This window comes from Sceloporus undulatus, chromosome 2, assembly GCF_019175285.1.
Source record: "Sceloporus undulatus isolate JIND9_A2432 ecotype Alabama chromosome 2, SceUnd_v1.1, whole genome shotgun sequence".
In the NCBI taxonomy this organism is placed as follows: domain Eukaryota; kingdom Metazoa; phylum Chordata; class Lepidosauria; order Squamata; family Phrynosomatidae; genus Sceloporus; species Sceloporus undulatus.
In genome coordinates this window covers 297796059-297815205 of record NC_056523.1, presented here as the reverse complement: position 1 = coordinate 297815205, position 19147 = coordinate 297796059, and the positions used below count along the sequence as shown (strand labels likewise).

The window sequence follows — 19147 nt, the reverse complement described above, 5'->3', positions numbered from 1 at the left end:
TTGGCCTTAAAATCAGTTATGTGTTGGACACTGCGGTAGCTCATAAATTAAAACCATGCATACAGTACTTCCAGAGTCTGTTTGACTGCCGCTAGTAACATCTCTCACCTTTGTCTATGATGGCTGGGACCTGCAGTTCAGCAAAATCTGGAGGACAGCATGATTCAATGCAGGCAACACAGAAGCTGCTTGTACAGAACACCAGCCACATAAAAAGAGAAAATCTATCTAACTGTTTATTTACATGCCATAAAACTATAATTATTCCCATCTTCTTTCTCATTAGTATGATGCAGGGTGGCTGGCTGAGGAAGAATATCTTCCCCCTAAAAATTCACCAGACTCCAAATGTCAATATAGTCCATTACATTGTCACATCTCCAAATCATCTAACTCCAGATACTGTTGGATGGTAACTCCCATTATCCTTCACCATTGCCAATAAGGTTAAGCAGAGTTGCAACATCCAGAGGGCCACAAGTTTCACATTCCTAACATGGGGCCTCTTCTCTTTTTAGGTGTGCATCTGCATATGTAAAACATGAATACAATGAACAGGTGTTTGAAAAATACATACGTGATACTGGGAGACTCAAAAAGCCTGGAACAGCCACTATTCCTTGTGGCAAAGCTTGCACTGTTGATACACGAGTCAGATATCTCTTTGCCACCTAGCTATGATAAAATAATCATGCATCCTGACAATCTCTCCCAAAGATTAATTTTACTGTAGCTGTTCATACTTCTCAGGGTGAAACAACTTGCCCAGGATCAGCGAATTACTTCATGGCTGATTAGAACTTTGAACATAGTTTTCAGGATTCACAGGCCACACTCAACCTCATTGCTGTAGGGTCTGGAGATGGGGGGAATATAAAAAGGAAGTAGTTGGAAAGTTTACAGATTTAAAAAAGAGGACATTGGTGAAGGAACACCAAGGTTATACTTTGAAAATCACTGGCAACATCTGCTTTATTGCAGGAGAAAGAGGGGGGGGGGGGCAGCAGCTGGACAAACAGTGCTCAGTAGACCATTTTATTATTCCTGTTGTTACAATAAAGTAATTTAATTCCTACTTCCAGGCATTCAACAAGATTCAGATCTGGTCCAATGGCTATCAGCAAACAGTGCTTGCCAAATACCAGCGGAATACTTCTAAGCTTGTCTCATTGATAAGTATTCTCCATTGGTCATTCAACTTGTCAGGCCATAAGAGTTAATATTAAGTAGGTAAAATGTCACATAGCCTACCTTCCTCACAGCTTCCCCCACCCCACCCTCTCTTAATCACAATAGGTAATGGGTGGAGGTTCAAGAACAAGCAGAAATTTAACCCTTGGCCATGCAAGTGAGCTAAAATGTGTGTTAGAATAGTATATGATAGAAGAATTGGAAGGGACCACCATGATCACTGAATCCAGCTGCCTGCCATGCAGCTAAAGCACTCCTGAGAGAAGCCAATCCAACTTCTGTTTAAAGATCTCAAAAGATGGAGAGTCCACCCCCCACCCAATGCAGCCTATGCCACAGTGCTTTTCAAACTTGTGTACTCCAGATGATTTAGACTTCATCTCACAGAATCCCCAGGCCAATGGGGGATTTGAGCACTGGACTATGACTCCAGAGAGCATGGCTCACATGCCTACTCAGCCGTGGAAACCCACTGGGGCGACCTTGGGCAGGTCACACTCTTCCAGCCTCAGAGGGAGGCAAAGGCAACCCCCTTCTGAGTAAATCTTCTCAAGAAAGCCCCATGATAGGCTGCCTTAGGATCGCCGTAAGTCAGAAATGATTTGAAGGCACACGACAAAACTTGGAGGGCCAGTTTGAGAACCAGTGTTGTTCCCTTCAGATATTTAAATATCCCTTCAGATAGTTCAAGATGGCTATCTTGTGACTCTCAGCCTTCCCTTCTCCAAGTTAAGCATACCCAGCTCCCTAACTCATGCCTGCTAAAGCTTGGTTTCCAGACTTTTGATCATCTTGGTCATCCTCCTCTGGTCCAACTTGCTGTTATCCTTCTTGAACTTTGGTGCCTAGAACTGGAACATAGTATTCCAGGTGAGGTCTGAATAAAGCGCTACTGCTTCCCTACACTAAATTCTTGCTGATGCAGCCTACAGGTGCACTTGCCTTTTGGCCACATCACCCTGTTGACTCATGTTTACCCTGTGACCTACTAAGAGCCTTTTCACACATTGTGTTTTCATGCCAGGTGTTCCCCATCCTGTTTTCCTTACTTAAATGTAGCACCTTGCGTATATCCATGTTGAAATTCATTTTGTTGCTTTAGTGCTCTTTCTCCCATTTGATTTAACTTTTATTTGGCAGGTCTCCCCTCTGCATCTGATCCTTCTAAGACTGTGTGTGTTATGTGCCTTCAAGTCCTAAGGGGAACCGATCACAGAGCTTTCTTGGCAAGATTTATTCAGAGGTTTGCCATTGCCTTCCCCTGAGGCTGAGAGTGTGTGACTCACACAAGGCCACCCAGTGGGTTTCATGGCAGAACTTGGAATCGAACTCTGCGCTCTTAAGATTAATTTCACAAAAGCCTCTGCAAATCTTCTAGGAAAGCTCAGGCTGCCAACTTCTATATTTCATAGTAGTAGGATTCAAAGATATAGCAGTGTTAGTCTGTAGAATCAGTATGTAGAGAGATCTTGTAGGACCTTTGAGACTCACTGAAAGAAAGAAGCTGACAGGATGACCTTTCCTAGGCTTAGGTCTCCTTCCTCAGATGCATTTGGATATAACAATAATAATAATGTAGAGCGATCTTGTAGCACCTTTGAGATTCATTGAAAGAAAGAAGTTGGCAAAATGAGCTTTCCTAAGTCTACTTCCTCAGATGAATTTGGATATTATAATAATAATAGTAATAATATAGATAGATCTTGTAGCACTTTGAAACTAATTGAAAGAAAATGCATCTGAGGAAGTAAACTGAAGTCTACGAAAGCTCATGCTACCAATTTCATTTTTTCAGTGAGTCTCAAAGGTGCTACAAGATCTTTTTACATTATTACTATATCCAAATGCATCTGAGGAAGTAGACTGAAGCCTAGGAAAGCTCCTGCTGCCAACTTCTGTCTTTCAGTGGGTCTCAAAGGTGCTACAAGATCCCTCTCTCTCTCTCTGCAGATCTTGTCCTGACTTCCCAGCCCTGTTGGGGATGCCAAGAGCCTCTGGACCTGGAAGGGCTGGGTGAGTGAATAATGCTCAGGTCCCAGGGCTGAGACACCCAAGCAAGGCAAGGGAGGAAAGCAGTCAATAACACACTCCCCCCTCACTCTCTCTCTCTTCTCCCATCCTCCCTCCATTCCTGCCTGACTGGCCAGGCTCCCAGGACTCCCACAGCAGAGCCTCAGGGGGGATGCAGAGGAGGGAACCACTCCGTTCCCAGCCGATAGTATCACTTTGCAAGGAAGGAAGGGCCCTGCCCCTTGCACAACGCCTGGCATGCCCTCCTCGGTGGCAACAAGCCCCTACAAGCTCAGCGGGACCTATTGCAACAGCAGCAGCAGCAGCAGCAGCAGCAGCCGCCGCCGCCCTGGAGGCAGGCAAGGCTCCAGCAGATGTGGAGATGATGCCCAGCATGCAAACACAGGCTGCCCCACCTTCTCAGGGACGGAGACTCAGGCTGCATCCAGACTGAAGAGATACCCCGGTTTGGCACCGCTTTAACTCTTTGTCTGGCTCTTTGCTATGGAATTCAGGGAGTTGGAGTTTGCTGTGGGGCCCAGAGCCACAGCTCCAACTCCCAGAATTCCATAGCCCTGAGCCAGGCAACAAGTTAAAGCGGGGCCAAACCGGGTTATCTCTCCAGTCTGGATGCAGCCCCGGAAACGCTGCAGGACTAATCCCAGGTTGAGACATGGACTGAACTGCCCTGGCTTAGTGCTAGGGAATCCTGGGAACTGTAGTTTATTTGTGGCACCACCAGAGCTCAAGGTCTCTCAAAACTACAGTTTCCAAGAATTCCCTAGTACTGAGCCAGGGCAATTAAAGCGGTCTCAAACCGGATTGTTTCTGCGGTGTGGTTTAGACCTTCGTCCTTCGCTGTTAGAACAGGAAAGGAAAGGAAAGAAAGAAGTGAAAGGGAGGGAAGGAAGGAAGGACGAAGGAGGAAAGAAAGAAAGAAAGGAAGGGATGGAATGAAAGGAAGGGAGGGAGGGAGGAGAAGGAAAGGCATTAAGGAGGGAGGGAAGAGGAGGGAAAGAAGACAGAAGAAGGAAAGAAAAAATTAGGAAGGAAGGAAGACAGAAGAAGGAAGGAAGGAAAGAGGAAGGGCTTGAGGGACCAGAGGCTGGGTAACTGGGGAAAGGGCAGGCAAGAGGGCCGCCCCTTCCTTCCTCTGCCCCACGAAACAGACCCAAGCCCCAAAGAGAGAGAGAGAGCCATATACGCTTTGCCAGAGTTAGGAGCCCAGAGTCTCCCGAAAAGACATGTGCTTCAAGCTAATAATAATAATAATAATGCATGGGGGAGTTTTCTTCGCTGCCCAGAGGGAGGCTGCTGGAGTGGGCTCCCTGCCTGGCAGCCTTCTTTGGCTCCTCGCTGGCCGGCGAAAGCCCCCTTCCTCCCAAAGCCCTTCCCTCTTTCTCCCCCTCAGCTCCGGAGGACCGGCCCTTCGCATGGCCCTCCGAGGGAAGGAGGGAGAGCCCCCTCCCAGGTCCAGCATCTTCTGAGGAGGGCTCCCTCTCGCCACAGGAGCCACGCCGAGCTCTCCCTCCCCACCTTCCCTCGGTCGGAAGCCGCGACACTCCCCATGACCCTTCCCTCAACCACTCCTCCGCGGCCTTCTACCGAGGGGCCTTCCATCGCTGGAAAGGAACGACACTCCCTCAAGCACCAAGGAGCTGCCTTCTCCCGAGGTCCCTTCCCTCGGATGCTAATGCAATGGTCCCCAACCTGTGCCCTTTAAGACAATTTTGGACCTCAGCTCTCAGAAGCCTCAGCCAGAATAGCCTGGGATCCTGGGATCTGAACTCTCAAATCCCTTCAAGAGCACACTTTGGGAACCGCTGAACCAATGAGTTGCCTTCTAGGAACGGCCCTTCCCTCAGGTGCCGTGGCGGGAAGACACTCCCTCAGGTGCCTCTAGAACACTCAGGAGCCGCTTCCTCCCAAAGGCCTTTCCCTCGGTTCGGGCGGAAAGTGGGGCCAGGCCGTCGGAAGAAGGCAGTGCCAGGGGCCTCTGAGGGAGTGCCTTCCCGCCCGACTGATGGAAGGGCCGCCGGGAGAAGGCAACTCCGTCCCCTCTGACTCTGAGGGAAGAAGGGCCGATGGGAGAAGGCACATCCCCGGTGCCTGAGGGGGATCTGGGGGAGTGTCTTCCCGCACCGACCGACAGAAAGGCCCCAGACCCTGGGAACCCGCCTTTTCCCAACGACCCTCCCTTCTGTGGGGAGGCGCTAGACCCCTCCGACCCCCCCCTTGCCTTCTCCCACGCCCTTCCCTCGGTCTGGACGGGGCGACACCCCCTCAGACACTGCCTTCTCCGGACAGCCCTTCCCTCAGCGGGGACTAGGCTAGAGACGCCCCCTCAAGCGCTGGGGTCCTCCTTCTCCCGAGAGCCCTTGTTCCCAGAGCCCTGGGGAAGGGGGCATCCGAGGGAGTGTCGTCCCGTCTGGCCGAGGGAAGGGGTGGCGGAGAAGCCTAGCGCAGGAGACAGGGGCAGCTGGCCGGGCCGAGGGGGCTCTGCGCCCAGGGCCGCGCGTGAGCCCCGGATGGCTACTTACCTGCGGCCAAGGCGCGCGTCCTGGCTTCCTGGAGGAGGAGGAGGAGGCCACTCGCAGCACCAGCCACCGGCAGCTCAGCAGCGAGCGAGTGAGCGAGCGGAGAAAAAGCAGCAGCTCCAGGGTGTTTCCCAGCTGCCTTGCCCAGCCCTGCCCTTCTGCGCCCGCCTTCCAGGGAAGATTGCCGGCCGGCAGGCAGTCAGGGAGGGGGAAGGAAAGGCAGTCCCCGCCTGGGATTGGATCATCCATTGGCCCAGGGAGCAGCCCTGAGTCACTGGCCCCCTCCCTCCCTCCCTCCAGGGACACGTGACGCCCGGGGCTGGCCACTGGCCAGGAAGGCAGCCTGCTAGCCACCTCTCGCTCTCCTGCTCTCAGCCTTTGCAAGAGCAAAGCCCCAGTTTGTGGGCTGCAGCAGCAACAGGTGGAGGGCCAGCCACCATCCTCCTTTCCTCTGCATTTCAGCCTTCTCTCCTGGAAGAAGGAGCAGAATCCTAGAATCCCAGAGTTGAGAGTTGGAAGAGACCCCAAGGGCCATCCAGTCCAACCCCATTCTGCCATGCAGGAACTCTCAGCCAAAGCTCCCCTGACAGCCTCTGCTTAAAGACCTCCAGAGAAAGAGACTCCACCACACTCCAAGGGAGTGTGTTCCACTGTCGAACAGCCCTTACTGTCAGGAAGTTCCTCCTAATGTTGAGCTGGAATCTCTTTTCCTGCAGCTTGCATCCATTGCTCCGGGTCCTAGTTTCTGTAGCAGCAGAAAACAAGCTTGCTCCCTCCTCAATATGACATCCCTTCAAATATTTAAACAGGGCGATCATATCACCTCTTAACCTTCTTTTCTCCAGGCTAAACATACCCAGCTCCCTAAGTCTTTCCTCATAGGGCATGGTTTCCAGACCCTTCACCATTTTAGTCGCCCCCCTTTGGACACATGGCTCCAGTTTCTCAAAGTCCTTTTTGAATTGTGGTGCCCAGAACTGGACACAATATTCCAGGTGCCCAAATGTCCTCCCTTTAGAGAGCACTCATCAGAGTAAAGGAGTAAAAGAGGTTGCTGTTGTAGCTGTTTTAATTGTCTCCATATTTTATTTATTAAAACAATAAATTAACATTGTTCAAACAAATTTACAGATTTCTTATCCACTTACAGTCTCCCTCTAAGTCTTATTATAATGACAATAGTAATATAATGTTTTGTAAGGGTTTTTTTTGGGGGGTGAGGTTTTTTGGGCTAAGTGGCCATGTTCTAGAAGAGTTTGTTCCTGCATCTCTGCAGATGCCAGCCACAGATGCTGGCGAAACATCAGGAATAAGCTCTTCTAGGACGTGGCCACATAGCCCAAAAAGCCCACAAAAAACTATGGATGCCAGCCATGAAAGCCTTTGACTTCCTAATGTTTTGTCTTTTCTTCCTTTTGCTTCCAAATCTGTAATCCATTCTTTCCCCCCTTCTGTCTTCCACTGCATTCTTCCTTTCCTCTTCCTCACTCCGAACCAGATTTTTATAGGAGGAGTAGGAATAAGGAGTGACAGAATAGTTGAAGGCTTTCACAGGCCAGCATCCACAGATATTTGTGGGTTCTTCAGGCTATGAGGCCGTGTTCTGGAAGAGTTTATTCCAGGAATGAACTCTTCTAGGACATGGCCTCATAGCCCAAAAAACCCACAAAAAACTAAGTAGCAATGCATATTTATTTGTTACTCCTTATTCCTGTTATTATGTTGTATGTTTGTTGTTAGCTGCCTTCTCATCTGTCTCAACCCATGGCATGCAAACACCAAAAAAACTATTATATTGCACTGGGGAAGGGACTGGGAGGTAAAGCCACACACACACACACAGAGTCCAGGGCTTTTCCCCAGGGCTGAGCAGTAGGCGTAAGGAGTAAAGGAATGAATGAGTAACAGGTTTTTACAGGAGTAGGAGTAACATTAAGAAAACAATATACAGTAATCTTACTTCCAAGTAAGACAAGAAGTAACCCCCAAAATCATCACTGCTCCCCAGCCCTGAGACTAAAAAGCAGGGATTGACAGTTCTAGGAGTGCTTTTAGCTTTTTTGGGGGGGGGTGGGGGTTTTGTTTTGTTTTGTTTTGTTTTGGTCATGTCCTACATTTTGCAGGATCTTGTCCTCCTTTGCATTTAGGAACTCTGGTCACCCTGGCTTTGGAGCTTCTTGTTTTTTCAACAGAAAGGTTCACCTAAGGAGGGATCAGCTGCCATTTGAAAGGGTGAAGCAAATGGATCAGCAGCATCCTAACTCAGATGGATCGCCTTCAGCTGGCAATCTCTCTCTCTCTCTCTCTCTCTCTCTCTCTCTCTCTGCTAAGGATTTGTTTTAATCAGGCTGTAATCGGCTTTGTTGTAGTTAACTGCCCTCTACTCGACTTGGACTCATGGCAGCCCTGTGGGTGAAACTTCTCCAAGACCCCCTTGTCCTCCACTGCTCTGCTCAGGTCCTGCAGGCCCAGGCCTGTGTCCTCCTTCATCCAGTCTAGCCCTCTGGTACGTGAAGTAGAAGTCAAAGACATGGCAGGGGTAGTCTGGAAAACCAGCATGCCAAGGGACCTTTTTGCACCTTTGAGACCTTTGAGGAAGAAAGAAGCTTATAGCCAGTTATATGTAAGAGTGAGAGTGTCAACTGAAAATCAAAATCGGTTTTGATTTTACAGGACATTGTATACATTCTTATTACATACATCTGCATGATGAAAGTTAAGTAAAGCCTTAACATCAGCCATTTCCATTTCATTTTCTACCCATCCATCTTTATTTTTTCAGCACTAACTTCCTTCTCTCACATTTTCTTTCATTCACACATATTTTCTTACTTCTTTTCTTCTACACTTACTAACAGCAGTCTCAATGAGTAGATTTCCCCCTATTATTATATCTAGTCTTGCTTTGTCCTTTATTGAAAATCAAAATCTTGTGGGTGTGGAGACAGGTGACCAGAGATCCTAACAGCCAAGCAGAAGGGGGGGGGGGGTTGTAAAATGTAGGCCATTCAAGGAAAAAATGTAGGACATGACCAAATAAAAGCTAAAAACACTCATAGAAATGTAAATCCATGTTTCTTAGTCATGCTCAAAATGGAGACAGAAGGACAATGTAGGACATGTCCTGGAAAAAGAGTATGTCTGGTCACCCTGTATGGAGATGAGAGTGGTAAGTTCAGTTTTAACAATGGTTGGTCCTTGGGGGACAAAGGCAGGAGGAATATTGCCTCAAACCAAGGAGAGTAGATAACCATACGAATGAGTATTGGAATATATTGTAGCAAACAGAGAGGAGATGTGATAGACTTGTCTTCATGGGGATGGAGTGTGGCTAGATAGTGTTGAAATGTGTTTAGTGTGCCAGGAATCCATTATCTCTGTTAAACCCACTGCAGATGGACTGGAGTTTGTGGATAAATTCCAATTATGCTATTTCTTTTTCAGATCTTCTTTTGCAGTTTTTTGTTCAAAGACCGCTGTTCTGAGGTCTGAGATTGAATGCCCAGGAAGGCTGAAGTGTTTTGCAGCTGGGTTTTGTGCATTCCCATTCCCAATATCTTATTTATGTCCATTTAACATCTGGCACAGGGACCAGTCTGTTTGCCCAGTGTAAAGTGCTGAAGGCATTGCTGATGTGGTGTGGCATAGGCTCTAGACTACAAAAGCTCATGCTATCAGCTTCTTTCTTTCAGTTAATCCCAAAGGTCTTACAAAATCCCTTTGCATCTGGCATGTGGTCTTCCTCTCTTTCTACTTGCTTCCACCTTTGCTAGTACCGTTGCCTTTTCTAATTATTTTCTAATTATTCATTTTGTGGCCAAAGTATGACAGCCTCAATTTAGTCATCCTGGCTTCCAAAGATAGTTCAGTCTTGATCTGTTTTAGGATCCTTTAGTTTGTCTTCTTGTTCGTCCACATTATCCTCAGCACTCTTCTCCAGCTCCACATCTCAAATGAGTTTAGTTTCTATCAGCTTTCTTCAATGTGTTTCTCATGGTGATGGGCAATACAACTTGGACTATCCTCACTTTAGTTTTCAGAGTTATGTATTAACACTTTATGATCCTGCCCAATTCTTTCATAGGTGACCTCCCCAATCCTGCTAATTGGCTAATCACATTGAGTTGGCACTCCATGGCCAATAACAAATTATTATTATTATTATTATTTTATTCATTTACATCCTGCCTTTCTTCCAATAATAGAAATTAAGGTGGCTAACAGCACTTTAAAGCAATACAGATTAAAAACACTACAAAAGTTAAATGAAAGTGTAAAACATACAATTAAGCAATCATATATTAAAACAATTAAAAATATTAAAAGGCACTAAAAATATTAATATTTAAGAAAAACCTATATACAGACCCTTTAAAAACTTCAAAACCAGCACCAAGCAGTATAAAGAGCACAGTCTCAACAGTTTGTAAAGGCCTGGCAGCAAAAAAACATTTTAACCTGCCACCGGAAGGAAAGCAAAGACAGATCCAGCCTGACCTCTGAAGTTTAGGTTTGACGAAGTCTGATGAAAGGAGCTCTGTACTTGGGTTTTGGAAGTCAAGCCTGGAGTTGGCTGAAATTTTAAAAATATTTTTTTGTTTTGTTTTTAATGAAGAAATCTGAAGGACAGTGTGCACTTCCTCTGATGATTTCAAAGAAATAGCTGCATTAGTCTGTTGCAGCATAAAAAAGGACAAAAGAAGAGAGGGAAAGAATCTAGCAGCACCAAACTGATCTATTTTAGCATGTCCTTTCCTAGATAGCTATGAATGCTCCTGCTAAAATAGATCAGTCTTGAAAGTGCAGCTCTTCCATACACACCCCTTTTTCCTTTCTCGAATGATGTCCTCTTGTGTCATTAAATGTGTGGCCTGTGCACAGCATTGCAGTATTAACTGGGGTTAAGCCAATTACTCAGTGGTGGTTAGAGTGTTTGAGAAGGACTCAGGAGATTTAGGTACCTGTTCTCACTGAGCCATGAAACTCACTGGTGGATCTTAGTCTGTTCTCTCAGCCCATCTCACAGGGTTATGATGAGGATCAGAGAAGAGCCATGCATGCCACCACAATCTGACTGGAGGAAAGGCAAAATCTGAGTGTCAGTACTAAATTATAAATAGGAAAATAATCTTATAGTCCAGATCAGGGACTAGTTTCTCACCCAAAATGCTGCCCTTTACCCCCACTCTGATTTTCTGTAAAAGGCAAAGTAGTGGCATAGGCAACACAGGGAGACCATTTTTGATGCAAAATCAAAACACCTGCTTTATTAACATAACTCGTAGTGTGTCTGTTGGGATATTAACAGTGAAATCCAATGTATATTTTACTGAAAATACGGTAAAAATACCACCAGGGATTGTAGCAGTTTTCCAGGATCATAGAATCATAGAATTGTACAGTTGGAAGAGACTGCAAGGGCCATCCAGTCCAACCAGGAGATAGCTGTGATGGTTCGTTTCAGCATAAGAAGAAGAAGGATGAATTGGGTTGGATTCCATGAGAGTTTGTGCTGAAATACATCAGTTAATGTCAACGGTGCTGCTCTCCCCTACCTCCTTTCTTACATCAGAGACTGTAGGATCTTTGCTCTGCTCTCCCATGCAAACAAAGTGATGCTCAAGAAAATTATTATATGTGAAGCAAGAAATGCCAGCTATCTAGAAAAGGAAGGACTTTATCACATGGGGGAAATTGGGAATTTAAACAGTCATTTTCCTGGGAAAGTTGTGCGATCGCAGTGAAGATTTTCACATAATGTCATGATTAAAGAGGACTTATCACAGGAATAACCAGGAAATAACCAGTAACAAATCATTCATGGGGAAATCTTGTATAAATCCTGTCCAATCGTGAGGTGTGTGAAAATCTTCACCGCAATTGCACAACTTTCCCAGGAAAATTACTGTTTAAACCCCCAAGTTTCCCCACATGTGATAAACAACGAAGAGGCAATACTGGAAATGGAATGCACCAAAGAATTTCAGGGGAAAACAGTTGTTAATTACAAAAAAAATCATTTGACTGCATACTTAATGAAAAACTATGAATCACTCTAAAATAAATGGTTTGTTTGGATTCTTAACCTTATCTGGACAAGAGGCAACCGTCAGGACAGAATATGGAGAAAGAATAATTTGCATTTGGCAAGGGGTCAGACAAGATTTCATTACCCTATTAATTTATTTTTATTTAATTTATATGCAGAACTTATACAGAAATCAAGTTTACAGTTGGAAGAAAAAGCTGTGAAGATCAGAGGAAGAAACAAAAACTATTTCAGATTACTGGTGAAAGTTAAGGAAAAAAATGCAAATGTGGGGTTACTGCTAAATATTTAAGAAAACAAAAAGAATGACCACAGAAGATTTATATCATTTTAAAGTGGATGATGAAAACATTGAAATAGTGAATGGTTTTCTATACCTTGGCTCAGTCATTAATGAAAATGAAGACTAGTTTTAAAAAAAATGACAACCAAGAGTTGGAAGGGCAATTGTCAAATAATTAGGCATGATTCTCAAGTGTAAAGATCTATCATTGAATATCAAGGCTAGGATCATGCATGCCAAAGTATTTCCAGTTGTTGTGTATGGATATAAAAGCAGGACAGTGCAGAAAGTGGCAGGGGTGGGGAAATCAACCCATTATACAATCAAAATTGATCAGTCTTAAAAGAAATGCACAGGCTATCAGTTCAATTGTGGTTTGAATTCAGGTTGCTGGCAATGACATTCAAAGCCTTAAACAGCTTGGGGCTTTGATATTTGAAGGAACACCTCTCCCTATATATATGCCTGCCTGAGGATTTAGATTTGCTCCCTGTGTCCCACCTTGAGAGCAAAATGATAAGGGAAGGCAAGAGGGAGACCGCTCTTGACTGCGGCATTTCACTTGGGGAATGTCCTTCTTTTGAAGCCCTGACTGGTACCAGTGTTGGTTCCTTTGGGATGTGAAGTCAAGGTAGGACTTTTTATTAAAGCCTTTGGAGCCTAATTTACTTTTAAGCATGCATGTGGTTTTTAAAAAATCCTTTTAGCCTTTCAAAGCTCTTTTATTTCGTTTGAATTGTCTAATGTGTTTTTGTTTTGTTTAAATTATATATTGATTCTAATTTGTGTGAATTATTGCTGCTGTTTTATCTCTTTGCCACCCTGACATCTCATGTTCAAAGAGTGGAATAAAAAATATATTAACAACCCATTTAAGATATGATACTGATGAAGAGCTATATTGTGGCCTGCCAAAAAGATGAATAAATGGAGCTAAGAGCAAATCAGGCCTGCACTCTCAATGAAAGCCAAAACGACCAAATTGAGACTATGGTACTTTAGACAATAGTCTCGGTTTTACTGAAGATAGTTCTCAGTAAAGTTGAGGGCAGTAAGAAAAGAGAAAGTCTGCATTACAGATAGATGTATTCAATCGAGGAAGCCAAGGCTCTGATGTGCAAGACCTGAGCAGGGCTATTAACATCAGTCAATCTTGCAGGTCTCTCTTTCATAGGGTTGCAGTATATCAAAGCCAACTTGATGGCACATAATCCCCCCTGTATTCAGTGGAGCTTACTTCCAAGAAACTAGGTATATTGCAGCATGTGTCTCATATGCTAGTAATGAGGGTATTGTGGAAAGAGTGGAGCATTTTCTTTGAAACAACGAACACTGAAAAGGAGCCCTAGTGGCGCAGTGGTTAAATGCCTGTACTGCAGCCACTCACTCAAAACCACAAGGTTGTGAGCTCAATACCAGCAAAAGGGCTCAAGCTCTACTCAGGCTTGCATCCTTCCGAGGTCGCTGAAATGAGTACCCAGATAGTTGGGGGCAATTAGCTTACAGTTCTAAACCACTTAGACACTGCTAGTTCGGTATGAAGTGATATATAAATGAAGCTGTTTGTTTGGAAAGAAGAACAGTGGGGAGAGGTACTGACTTGCCTATGCAGTGAGTGAAATGCTGTGTGTGGAAATCTGGAAATTGATTTTCTAGATTCATACCCAGTATAGCCACTGACCGCATTGCCTCTTAGATATAAGGCCTACTGAGGCCATGCTGTGTGCAGATTGTCTTGTGAGGTATAACTATTACTTGTGTTATTAGCAGCACATATGAAGACAGCCTACTCATTACATCAGTGTGTTCCCCTCTTAAGTGAATCCTGCATAAATCCAATTATTTCACTCCATGGGAATGGTTTGTCAACATCCTCCTCAGTCAGAGTCAAAAGGCGCAAAACCTTTATCACTTAGATACAAAACCTGTGATTCCCCTGTATACTGGTGGCCCTAATTTCCCATTATCCCTGGCAACTGACCTTTCTGTTTGGGCTGCAGATCCAATAAAATTGGATTTCATGAAAATATTGTTGTATGACATCCCCGTGTGCAAATATGCAGGATGAGCAATTATTATTGTGTGGTGTAGAAGCAAGCACACTGGTGCTGTCAGATATCATGCAACAACATCTGTTGTTTTCCCATTTTCTTGTGACTAATTTAAAGTCTACTCCATAAGAGACATAGTATGACACAAAATCAGACTCTCTTCCAGTATATGATAGCAATGCCCACCTGAATTTTTGACATGCCTTGGTGCTCAGAACTAGTTTCTCTCATTTATCTCAGTTTCAGTGAGGAAACTTCTAAAGACACTATACCAGGTTAAAGTCACCACCCTGCTAATGCCAAACCTTTTAAGGATTAAGAAAGTGTGGAGGAGAAGGATGGTGACAATTGAAAACATTTTTATGGGTGAACCCGCTGATGATGATCAGCGCCATCTCTTTAACTAGCATTTTGTTTAACTAGTTATTAAAACAAGATAAATATTTCTCCTCTCAGATGCAAGATTATTGTTGTCAAAATGGCTGAAGTAATTCCTTATATGTAATCTCCAGCCCTTGTAAAGGTCTCAGAAAGCTACAGAGATCACTCTATAGGCAAAAATACTGTTATGACAGGACATCATGACTTCTTTATCATTGCAACATCACAACTTGGCTGTCCCATTGCTTGTGCTGCCATGGCTATCTTCACTATCTTTCTTGGTAGCTTATGATGTCACTTAATACTTCCACAGGTTGTTAATGCTATAATCAGCTGAAATTATATATAATTATATCACAGTCATTCAGAAGCACAGGAAGAAACATATGTAACAAATTAGTCTTAAGACACAATGCAATCCACTGGCAGAGACATTAGAAAGGAGAAAAGTGTGTTGTAAGACTGGACCATGAGTATTATAATTCATTGTTAAGTATGGATTTATGGAATAGCCTTCCATTATAAATTGTAGTGAAGCAGACATCAGATATACTTTATATAACAAGCTGATAATATCATCTATGATGGAAGGCCGAAGAAATGGGTTTGGCTTATAAAGGATTAGGAAGACAACAAGGTTGTTTGGAAGTAATAGCAAAACAGGTTGGCACAACAGATAATCTCTTTTACCATTGGGAAGATATGAAATGTAATGACAGTAAATGTGGGTTAAAAGCACTCTTAAAAACAGAAGTGATGCACTGATCATGTCACAGGAATTTAGCATTGCAACTTTGAGAGGGTAGCTGTGTTATTATTGTTGCAGCAAGGACAATAGTCTTGTGGTACCTTAGAGAGGAACAGGTTTCCACATACTTTTGTAGACTATTGTCCAATCCATTAGGTAAACAGAGTGTAATGATCTGTATTTAGGTGAGTCCATATATTTCACATACATGCAGAGAAATGCAAGTGGCCATGCCACCATTGGGGACAACCCCCGTTGTCCCTAGGGGTGGAGCGTGCATGTGGCCACACTGCCACTGGGGGCAACAGATCTTCCATTGTCCCCAATAATAAACCATTGGTACCCTTCTCCCTCTGCCCCGATCCCTGGGGGCTGCTACACTCACCCTGGCTGCCTGGAAGGAATAGGGGTCTTTGAAGCAGCACACATGCTGGGCTGCCAGTTGCAGGCACAATCTCCTCCTCTTCCTGCGGGGTCCCTGTCAACAAGGTCCAGGCATTGGAGGGTCCTCCCCAGAGACATGAGTCTGACTGCACCCTCTGTATTGTATTCCCAAGCAACTGATATATTTATTTATTTCTATTCCGCCTTTCTCCCTGGAGGGACCCAAAGCGGTTCACAGATAAAACCTTTAAAACCTTGTCACTTGCTATTTGATGTTCTTTTGTTGTCTGTTTTATTGAATCATTTCCTGTATTGCTATGTATTTTATATGTATTATCCTACTAGAGATGCCCTTTCCCCACCACCACTCCCTCTGTGTCGTGTCTTTCTAGATTGTAAGCCTGAAGGCAGGGAACCGTCCAATTAAAAAGATTGTATGTACAGCGCCATGTAAAATTACAGAGCTTTATAAATAAAGGTTAATAATAATAATAATAATAATAATAATAATAATAATAATAATAATATTGTTATAAAATTCAAAAAAATTAAAACATCTATATATAAAAACACATAACATATACACAATATATAACGTAATATAAAATATAAAATCCACAGGAAAATCCCATGAATGAAAAGCAGCACAATTTTGCCACTTTATTCATGGGATCATGCCAGGATAATGGCGAGGTTGTGTGAAAACAATCCCGCTCTTGCAGGATTTAATGGCACTTGCCTCCCGTGTGATAAAGTCCATAAACAGGGCTTACATTTTGTTTTACTGATATAGATTTATCTATAGAGTGCTGCACTCTTGGAAAAAGTGGGAAATCACCAAAGAGGATTTCAAACAAATAGAGAGCACATGTAGGGGTAAAGTCAGAAAAGCTAAAGCACAAAATGAACACACAGGTTTGCTAGGAAGGTTAAGAACAATAAAAAAGGCTTTTTTGAGTATGTCCATAGCAAAAGAAAGAAGAAGGAAATGGTAGGGCCACTGCGTGGAGAAGATGGAGAAATGCTAACAGGGGACATAGAAAAGGCAGAACTATTCAACACCTTGTTTGCCTCAGCTTTCTCAAAAAAAGAAAAGGGTGCTGCTCAAACTGAGAAAAATGGAGCAGAGGCACAACAGGGAAAATGCAACACAGAAAAAGTAAATAGGTAATAGAGGAATACCTGGTTAATCTAAATGAATTTAAGTCTCCAGGACCAGATGAAGTAGATCCAAGGGTATTAAAAGAACTTGAGGGACACCTGGCTTAATGACAGTATATGTGAAACAGTACACGTGAAAGACCTCTAGGAGTCCTAGTAGGCAACAAGTTGAGCATGAGTCAACAGTATGATGCTGCAGATTAAAAGGCCAATGCGATTCTAGGCAGCATCAATAGAAGAATAGCATCTAGATCAAGCGAAGTAATAGTGCTACTCTATTCTGCTTTGGTCAGACCTCACCTGGAACACTGTGTCCAGTTCTGGGCACCATAAATCAAAAAGGAAGTTGACAAGCTGGAGCAGTCCAGAGGAGAATGACCAAAATGGTGAAAGGTCTGGAAACCATGCCTTATGAGGAGAGACTTAGGGAGCTGGGTATGTTTAGCCTGCAGAAGAGATGGTTAAATGATATGATAGCCCTCTTTAACTATTTGGTGGGGTGTCATATTGAGGAGGGAGCAAGCTTGTTTTCTGCTGCTCCACAGACTAAGGCACGGAGCAATGGATGGAAGCTCCAGGAAAAGAGATTCCACCACAACATTAGGAGGAACTTCCTAACAGTAAGGGCTGTTCGACAGTGAAACAAACTCCTTCGGAGTGTAGTGGAGTCTCCCTCCTTGGGGGTCTTTAAACAGAGGCTGGATGTCCATCTGTCAGGGATGTGTTGATTGTGAGTTCCTGCATGGCAGGGGTGTTGGGCTGGATGGTCCTTATGGTCTCTTCCAACTCTATGATTTTATGATTCTTCTCTTAAAATTTCTTTTTTCAGAGAAATAACTTTCACATCATTCATAACCTGGAGGATTACAATAATGGTTTATAATAACGACTTTGGAACATAGAGTTCCAAAGAAGGTACTAATGAATTTCTAGAGCAGCATGTTTCATCTCAACATCCCACATTATGGAATTTGACATCTGAATTTCAACTGTGTTCCCCATAAGTTACTCACTTCAGCAAGGAAAAATATAACTTTTATATACTTGAAAGGTCTTTTGCTATCAAAAATGATACCATAAATAAAGAAATAACATTTGCTTATGTTACAAATGATTGTTTAGATTTGAATTAAGGTGGGAATTTTCTGCCAAACAGAAATACACAGGTTGTGTCCACAATATTCTTGCAAGGAGAATATCAGAATGATCCACATACTAATTGTGAATCATTCTTCATATATTTTCCAAACCAATACCCATCTGGGTCTGAAATACCAGGTTTTGATTTTCATGGTAATGATTAACATCAGGAAGAGCAAAGGTGGATTTGAATTAGAAAATAAACCTACAGTTACAAGAAAGGGCAGAATTTACAAACACCATGAGCATAGGCTTCATTTTCTCCATCCTCAGGGTGTTATAGTCCAACAACAGGAAGATCACTTAATATGCATGTGAACTTGGAGATAAGCTTCATGGTGTTCAGTAGAGTTTACTGTGTGCCTAAGGATTACAACCTTAAATACTGAAGCCCAGTTGAAATGCTTTATTGTTTTTTAAAAATCTTTATTGAGTTTTGGAGAAGGATGTGATATGAAAAGTTTGAATTAAATAACTAACACAGCTAGAAACCTGTATGTGTCTTAATACCATCAAGTTGTGCTACAAACATGGAATTGGGTAGGGCAATATGGCCTTTTGCAACAGACATATCCATCTGATGCAGTGGAGTTCTGTGTGCAGAACACTTGTACATGTGATACCACTTTGACATTTAGAGAGCAGTGTAAAAATATGTATGCAGAGGACACATTGTGCACTGCACATTATGTTTGCAGGGGACACATTGTAAACTGCATATGTGCTTCACGTAGTGTGCCTGCCCATTAGACTACATGATGGCAGCCACTCCATTAGTGGATTTTTAAGGCACACTGAAGCGATATAGGTTCTCAGCCAAAAAGGAGCATGGGTACCTGTCATCTAAGATAGCCACTTAAGGGGGGGGGGGGATAGGGTTGCCATAAGTCAGGACCTCCAAACCAGGACAAATGCAGGGCAAATGTAGGACAATATTTTCAAATGTAGGACACATTTTATAAAAGATGGAGGACATGCAGAAAAATTGATGATTTTTTAAAAAATGTTAATATAAATGCATGTTTCTTAGGCATGATCAAAATGGAGGACATTTGGGCATTATTCCTAGACAGATGGCAGAAATGTACTTCCCTTTCTGGCCAACCCCCCCTCCCCCCCATTCCAAAACACACACGAAGCACATTTGGGCATTTGCAAACTGACTCACACAGCTAGCTCTTTGCATGCTAATAATAATAATAATAATAATAT

The 19147-nt window shown here is 43.6% G+C and overlaps 1 protein-coding gene across 2 annotated transcripts in view; it reads right to left on the bottom strand.

The window, feature by feature from the left end:
- Positions 1 to 19147, bottom strand: part of ELOVL7 (ELOVL fatty acid elongase 7) — a 101146-nt gene that overhangs the window by 61793 nt on the left and 20206 nt on the right. The window contains exon 1 of one of the 2 annotated variants that reach the window (XM_042452216.1): positions 5742 to 5920. The exons of the other annotated variant lie outside the window; for it this stretch is intronic. The gene's annotated coding sequence lies outside the window, so the exon portion shown is untranslated. Of the gene's footprint in view, positions 1 to 5741; positions 5921 to 19147 lie in introns of those variants that run through there. 2 annotated transcript variants of the gene reach the window in all.